At 41.4% G+C, this 7,835-nt stretch overlaps 1 long non-coding RNA gene across 1 annotated transcript; it reads left to right on the top strand.

The window, feature by feature from the left end:
* The first annotated feature begins 2,593 nt into the window (after positions 1 to 2,593).
* Positions 2,594 to 6,023, top strand: LOC146555971 (uncharacterized). The gene is made up of 3 exons (XR_014889212.1): positions 2,594 to 3,153; positions 3,794 to 3,902; positions 5,826 to 6,023. It is a non-coding gene; the product is annotated as an uncharacterized LOC146555971 (long non-coding RNA).
* The last annotated feature ends 1,812 nt before the right edge of the window (positions 6,024 to 7,835 follow it).

The following is a 7,835-nucleotide window of genomic DNA, read 5'->3' on the forward strand; positions in this document are numbered from 1 at the left end:
GGATGTGAAAGAAAATACCGTTTTAATTTGGCTCTCTCTCGGTGACAGCCCATTAAACAAGCATGGAAGAGGAACACACGCTCACATGGAAATGTGGCAGATTAGCAAGTTAGAAAACAAGCGGCAAATGAGCAGGAATGCTGGTGAGAAGCGGGAGCGCTTCTTCCTCTGGTGACACATCAGAAACAAGAGTATTAATTAGGAGTTAAATGCAAAGATGGACTGGAACAGGCAAACAGCCACAGGCAGGGCTGTCACCACCGTCACCCAGTGTGAGCGTTAAAAATATAGGAACATTAAATAATAGAAAAACAGTGAGAGAGGTACGAGTATTGGATACGTCGACATTAAAAACAAGTCTAACTGAACATCAGACATGTAAACAATCACATCACTGCTGCACAGTAAGGCAGGAACAGTCGCTGCTGCTGACTGAGAAAATTCATTAGCCCTGAAACTCAAACAGCTACACTCACACTAAATAAAATACATGCTGCGTTTTTTCATTACTGTGTCACCCTCTGCCAATTATAAATCCACTGACCTTCAAAAACCTTTTCCCTCTGGATCGGAGCTGCTTCACCAAAAAAGGTTCCACTTATATCTGGTTACTGTGCATCCAGGAAGTCTTCACAGCATTTCATCACACAGCCTTGCTCTAAAATGCTGCATACAATATCCCATAATAACAAATTTAGTAATAAATATACCATGTGCAAAGTGGCCAGGAGGCCAGTACATGGGATTGGACCCAAAGCAGACTTAACGACAGGAAGATTTTAACAAAGCTTTACTGAACACAGTGATATGAGATGGGAGACATGGGGAACGCTGGGAGGTCCTCTGACGTGGAGACACTGAAACAGACGGAGAGGGTGGATAAATCCAGAGAGGAGCCGAGGTTGACCGAAGGTGAGAATGAGTTTAATAGTTAAGGGATTACTCGCAGGTTGAAGGCAAGAGGTTTTCGAGGAGGGTAGCCGAGCGAACGTCTGGCTAAAGAGCAGGGCTTGTGAGGTTCTGACTTTATCGTTCCAGTGATCCAGAGGTGACAGCGAGCAGGTGGGACTGGTGAGTAGTTACGCTTCCAAGGAATGAGTTTGCAGGCTGGCTCTGTGAGTTCTAACAGGAGCGAGCAGCATCCGGTTGATTGCACTGCAGGTGAGTTGAAGCCGAGTCTTAGCAAGAAAAATGGAGGCACAAAGAGAAGAAGGTAAAGTAGAAGGAAAAACACCAGACACTCATTAGGATAATGACAATAAGTATTCATAGCTTACGCCCAGCCTGTTTCCACTGATCATCTGTCAGATGTTTCTACAACTTGATTGGAGTCTACCTGTGGTAAGTTCAGTTGATTGGGCATGATTTGGAAACGCACACACCTGTCTGACACCCGTCTATATCCACAGCTGACAGAGCATGTCAGAGCACAAACCAAACCATGTCCAAGGAATTGTTTGTAGACCTCTGAGACTGGATTGTGTTGAGGCACAGGTCTTGGGAAGGTTACAGAAAGATTCCTGGACCACTGAACGTGCCAATGACCAATGGCTTCATCTCTGCCTCTGATTCTGCATTTGGTTCCAGGTTAGACAATGATAACAGTTCACACCTTATTATCAAGCTCTAATGTTTAGGTTCAGTAAGTTCATTGAGATGCAGTGAAAAGGTCGTTAGTCACTGAATGAAATCTCATATTATAATAAGGGTAACTTGAATAAAGTAATTGGTTTTTAACAAATTTGTTTGCCTCCTGTAGCAAAACTCAAAAACTCAAAATGTCCTTTTGGGTTTTCTTTTGGTTTTTGCAGAAACCTGTAAATCCAGCACTTTGGACCAGACTTAGACATTAATGCAACCTGCTGTTGTTGCATTAATGCTCAGGTAACTGACTGGAGCTAGCTCTGAAGATCTGAAAGGATGAGTGATAACGTCGTATCAGCTGAGTCATCAGTCACACGAACTTGAATACGAGAAGTTCGTGTTCAGCTCATGGTGTGATAGGTAAGGACATTAAGTTACATTAGCTGTTGCCTTGCTCAGTTTATGATGAATGTGTGTATTTGCTATAATGCTGCAAACAGATGCAATGATTAAAACTAATTTTATCTGATTTAATATGTACAACAACCTTATGATGAGATTATTGTTACTTAGTTATCAACCTAACTAAGTAAGATAAATGTAACTAGGAATACAAAAAAGGTATGAAAGAAGAAACAGCCGCCCCGTGCGTCCGTTCATATGATCTATTTTGAAGTTTGGGCAGAACCTGAATAAATCATGTTAAACTTAAGAGTAACAAAGTCACTAAAGCAGCAAGTGGAAACATTACGATTCAAAATGAAACACTGAACAAAGTGATTAGGAACAACAACCCAACAAACGTCAGGACGCTTTGCTGATTCAAAACATCAGACATAAAACAACAATCAGACCACACACGGTGCTCCAAAACTATATACGTATAAATATGGAATAATATTAAAATAATATCCAAAATCATTAAACAAAACACTAATAACTAAATAACTAATAAAAAATAAAATCAGTAGGGGGCATCAAAACACAACAGGAACACAATGACAAAAAGAAAATGCAAAAGAAGAACACAGGACAGCAAAAACCTGAATGTAGGTAATGAAACGACAGGACAGGATAAGAAAGAAAAAATACAAACAAGACAGAAAAGAAAATATAGAAGAAGGTCAGAGAGGAAACGATGAAAAACTAACATTAGGACAAAAAAGAAAGTGACAAAGAGGAAGAACCAAAAACAGGGAAGACGACGTGTTAGGACAGCAAAAATATGTTTGATACAGAAGAAATTCATGAAATACATAAGACATTACTTAAAGGGCCTTAACATGGAAAAATACGGGAAACAATTAAGACAAGCTGAGGAGGAAGAGACGGGATCAGAGAGAGCAATCATGATGATGGGAAACAACCAAAGAGGAAACACTGAATTAAAACGAAGAAGACACACGAGCAACAGAGAGAGGACAAAACAGGAGAAATTATGGAGACGCACAGCAAAGCAAACCCCAACAGTTAAACACGTTTAATGCAGTGGCCAGAAACCCGTGTGATGACCTGCCAGCTGACAGCATGACCTCGCTGTGGAGCTCCTCTCTGCCAATCCTATAAAAGGTACTATTTTATTTTTGTTCGTGTGCTCATGTATGCGCACAAAAAACAAAAGAGAAAGCATTTTGGAAAGCTTGCACACACACACACACACTGCTCACCTGGAGGTGGTGGGTGGGAGTGGGAGGATGGGGTCTGTGTTTAGCTGTGGGCCCTGCAGACAGGCCGATCAAAGGCTCCTCAGTCTTTGTCTGCTAACGTTGAATAGACAATAGTAAAGAGGGCTCACTTTGATTTCAGCTCACTTTTATTGATCACAGAAGAGCAGGGATTGAAATATGAGAGACAACCCTGAACTGGATTCTTCTTTAGCTATTGATTATATCCAGAACAGACGGCATTTCACGGTGATCCAAGTTTTTATTTTATCCCCTTTTTCTTTCTTTTTTTTGAACCATGAAAACGTGTGTCTGGCTCCTTGCCTGTCTTTCAGGTGCAGCTTGTGATACATTTTTTTTTACCAGACAATGCCTTGTCTTAAGTCTCATTTTCTAACTACTTCTCAAAGTTGACATTCAAACCTTAACTAGGATGTGCTGACAGAGCCTCAGACTCCCTGTGTGCTCTCTCATCCATCCTAACTGCCTTCTTAGCAACCTTTAAACTGCAGTTTTAGGCAGAAGCTTTGTTTCCATAACTTCAGAGGCGGTACAGTCGGTGTACACAGGAGGCAGGGAACCAAGCACAGGGGGTGGAAGAGCTGGCTGCTGCACAGAAAGGACCGTGGGAACATGGAAACACAGCATGGCCAGGTACATCAACCCCTCCCTTTTTCCTTTTAACAGCACACAGTCATGTGGAGCTCTTGTCCCTTGCGTGTAGGACCTAAACACATCTTAGCTTTGTCAAAAACACTCCTGAGAAGCAGACTGCGTGCCCTAAATCTGAGACCACCAATCATTTTACTGTCCCAGTCGTTACTGTTATGAGGCGAGATACAGAAATGTCTGTAAGCTCAAGTTGTGTGCACGTGCGTGTTGGCTTTAATTTTGCTTTGTTGTTAATAAAAGCAGTTCACTACCACAGTAATGAGAGGGGAAGTGCAGTATTATAAAATGCTGCATGAGTTATAGGTCTGAACAGTTATAATGTGACAGATGACTTTACAGAGAGCAACTCAACTTTGATCTTTTGTTCAGAAACAGATTTAAGCAACCTATTTAGCTGTGTCCTATTTATTATAAAAAAAAAAAAAAAATGACAAAGGATGAACTGAAGCTCTGCCATCACGTAATGTCGCATACTGCTGTTTCTGATGTCATTTAGAAAAAAAAAAAAAAAAAGATTTAAGCAACCACCTGTTTTTAAGTAAAGTGCTTAAAGGTCTTATGATAAGATAAGATATTAGTCTTTATTATTAAGCAGCAAAACTTTCCTTTTTCAAACAGACTCTTCAGGGCTGTCTAAGTTGAGCTGACAGATTTGATTATTGGAGGACAGCTAATATTTTGGCTAGAGTAGTTATTTTATCGGGGCTGAGCACATGTGCATGTGGCCACTATTTGGAAGAATGGCATACAATTAAATATTGTAGACGTAGGAAAACATAAAGCCTGTGAGCTGATCACTGCAGGCCCTGACATGATTCAGACTTACTGGCTAAAGAAGCTAACTGTAGAGTCCCAAGAGGCCAAAGGCCTGTACCAAAACTGGGCTCAGGTGCTGAACCAAGTGTGGAGATGGCTGTTAGCTTCACACAAGCTTTCTTCATTTTTGCACCGAAACATAAATGGCGTGGGAAACGTGACAGCGTGGACACAAAACACAGCAATGAGACAGACGTGAGATTCATGTTTAAGGAATCTAGCATGGAGGTCTAAGGCAAGCACAAGGCGAGGCTGGTGCAAGATGCTAGCAGGCAAGGCATACATGGAACGCCATAACCAAGTGGCCGGCATAGTGTACAGGAACATCTGTGCCGAGTATAACCTGGAAGTCCCGAGGTCAAAATGGGAGATGCCCCCAAGGGTGGTGGAGAATGACCGAGCTAAGATCCTGTGGGACTTCCAGATACAGACGGACAAAATGGTGGTGGCTAACCAACCGGACATAGCGGTGGTAGACAAACAGAAGAAGACGGCCGTAGTGATCGATGTAGCGGTTCCGAATGACAGCAATATCAGGAAGAAGGAACACGAGAAGCTGGAGAAATACCAAGGGCTCAGAGAAGAGCTCGAGAGGATGTGGAGGGTGAAGGTAACGGTGGTCCCCGTGGTAATCGGAGCACTAGGTGCGGTGACTCCCAAGATAGGCGAGTGGCTCCAGCAGATCCCGGGAATAACATCGGAGATCTCTGTCCAGAAGAGCGCAGTCCTGGGAACAGCTAAGATACTGCGCAGGACCCTCAAGCTCCCAGGCCTCTGGTAGAGGACCCGAGCTTGAAGATTGAAGACCGCCTGCAGGGGCGAGTGGGGATTAAAAATAAGGATATCTATCTACTTAAATAGCTACTTAAAAAATATTTTACATATTCTTGATTTCTCTCATGTTTACATTTGCTTTGAGTATTTAGTGTCTTAGGTCTCATTCTTAGTTCACAGTTGGTTTCGTTTTATTGATCATTGTTTCTTCCTCCTCCATCAAATTCTCTCTGTTTAGTTTATTCGTGTGTTTGTAGTATTCATGTTTAGTTTTTGCACTTCTGCTTAATTTGTTTGTTTGTTGTTTGCTTTTAGCTTTGCTTCATGATCTTCACGTCTCCCCTTGTGGCATTTCATCATCTCCATGTGTTGCCCAGCTCCAGTGCGCTCTAGTGTGTGTCTGTCCCTCATGTACATATCAGGCTACATTAGCAGTTCTGTATTTCCTCATTAGGTCCCCTCCTCCACACAAACATGCAGAGCGTGATTTCTACTTCCTATTTGACACCAATAAGTAACCATAGAGGAAGTAAGTCTTTAAAAATCGATAGCCGTGTGTGTGTGAGAGTGTGTGTGTGTGTGTGTGTGTGTGTGTGCGCGCGAGCGAGTTTGTGTGCATTTTCTACATCTTACACACCCCTTACCACCTATAAATTGTCCCTCTGGTTTCTTTTGACCATGTTTAGAATTTTTGAGTTTAAGTTAAGCTTCTGAGTTTTGCTCAGTGGTTTTTTATAACCCTCCTGTAGAGCAGCTGGATGGGCGATAGAGATGCAATGCATGCCTTTCAGGACCCCCCGTTGAGTTTAGTGGGTCACTTGGCTTATTATTTTGGCTCAGCTAACTCCAGGCTGCCTGGGCCTCCTCTGTGCTGGCTTGATGGATGCATGTTTACAGACGTGCAAAAGTCGTTCTAAATATGAATGAAACCTGTGTAAAGTTACTGAAGTTCAAACGTATTTTTAAAATGAGGAACATGACTGTGCTGCTGTTGCTGCCTGTGAGACCATCTTGTGATTTTTCTCTTCTTAAAAGTCGCCAAACATGCACAAAAAATATTGATAATCCAGACTTTAAAAAAACTATTTGGGCTGCGTTCAGCCCAAATCAGTGCCCACCAAACAGCAACATATTTCTGCAAACAGGGCTCACTTGCAAACAATGTAAGATTATTATATTTTTATAACTACTTTCTATAATAAACATGATGCATACAAACCTGAATATAAAATACTATGAAAACGTGATGTGTTATATGTTTTAGTTAATGTGTGTAATCCTTCCTGTTTTTCTGAATCTTATAATAAACAAGGTCATGATCTGCACGCTCACAGGAACCGAAGCCTTTTAGAGCAGGTTTGACAGCAGTACTTCCTCTGTCATCTCTGCAGTAATATTTCATTATAGAAATTCTGAAAAACAAGTCGTCAGATGAATGTAAAGGTTTGAGTTTGTGTTTTACTAATTAATGTTCTAATAATCTAATGGTAGATTAAATACATTTCCTGCAGGTGTTATCATTGTGTTTTCTTGCAGGACTCTTTGATGACTCGTTGGTTTCTCTAAGGCCTTTTGGTCTTTTAGGCCCACTCATATGTTTCTAAATGAGTCACTAGTTGAAGTGTAGTAAGAACTTTTCACCACAAGATGGACTTAAGGATGCATGGATTTGGGATGTATGGCAAACAGCTAGGATACAAACTGAATACTTTTCCAGTCACTACACCTGAACTGCAGAGCCACGTTCTATCAACCCATATATTTTGAAGCAAAAGTCTCCTTGAGGCTGGAATCACAGGTGAAAAAGAAATAACCAAATAACTTGCAGGTTGTGCAAAGCGCTGCAGCGAGGCTTTTGACAAAATCCTCCAAGTACTCACATGTCACACCGTTGTTATCTCAGTTACACTGGCTTCCTGTTAAATTTAGAGTCAATTTTAAGATCCTGGTCTTGACCTACAGAGCTGTGCACGGTCTGGTACCAGCCTACATCTTTGATCTGCTACAGCCTGATGTCCCCAGCAGGTCTTTGAGGTCATCTGATCAGGGCTTACTTGCTATAAAAAATACTAAGAGGAGGACTAAGGGTGATAGAGTTTTTGCCACTGTGGCCCCGAGACTGTGGAACTCTCTCCCCCAAACATTAAGAACTGTGGACTCAGTAGCTGTTTTTAAAAAACAACTCAAAACTCATCTTTTTAAAACTGCTTTTGGTTAAAGTTTTGCCTGTTTTATTTTCTTTTTAAATCTTTTTATGACTTGTAATCTTATGTACAGCACTTTGTGATTCTGTCTTGAAAGGTGCTATAGAAATAAAAAATTATT

This window comes from Mchenga conophoros, linkage group LG17 (genome assembly GCF_057382185.1).
Source record: "Mchenga conophoros isolate Kocher_MC1m ecotype Shallow Benthic linkage group LG17, M_conophoros_male_GT1.1, whole genome shotgun sequence".
Classification (NCBI taxonomy): domain Eukaryota; kingdom Metazoa; phylum Chordata; class Actinopteri; order Cichliformes; family Cichlidae; genus Mchenga; species Mchenga conophoros.